Here is a 395-nt window from a genome sequence, read left to right on the forward strand (position 1 = left end):
TAGTTTTGGTTTCTAGTAGTCGAGATACTTCCTAGATGTGTTAGCAACTGATGTAACAACAATGATGCTAAGATACATGGGCTCTTGGCCATCCCTCAGATAACATGAGTGATATGGAGAGGGAGGACCTGCTCCATCTCCCATATCACCCTCGGCCAGACCTACACTGTGGAGAGTACACTGCAGTGCTATTGCAAAGCGGCGACACAGCAACACAATGCGAATGGGGTGATTGTAGGGGAGAATGTTCCAGCATCATTTATTATGGCTCTCCAGGGTGTATATCCACTCGTGGGTAACAGGTGCCATGAATAATAATGGTAGTTACAAGCCAAAAGGGGGACTTTTGGGCATCCATGACCACAGGAGACCAATGGATGCTTCAAATAATAATC

Source organism: Penaeus monodon, chromosome 34 (genome assembly GCF_015228065.2).
Source record: "Penaeus monodon isolate SGIC_2016 chromosome 34, NSTDA_Pmon_1, whole genome shotgun sequence".
In the NCBI taxonomy this organism is placed as follows: domain Eukaryota; kingdom Metazoa; phylum Arthropoda; class Malacostraca; order Decapoda; family Penaeidae; genus Penaeus; species Penaeus monodon.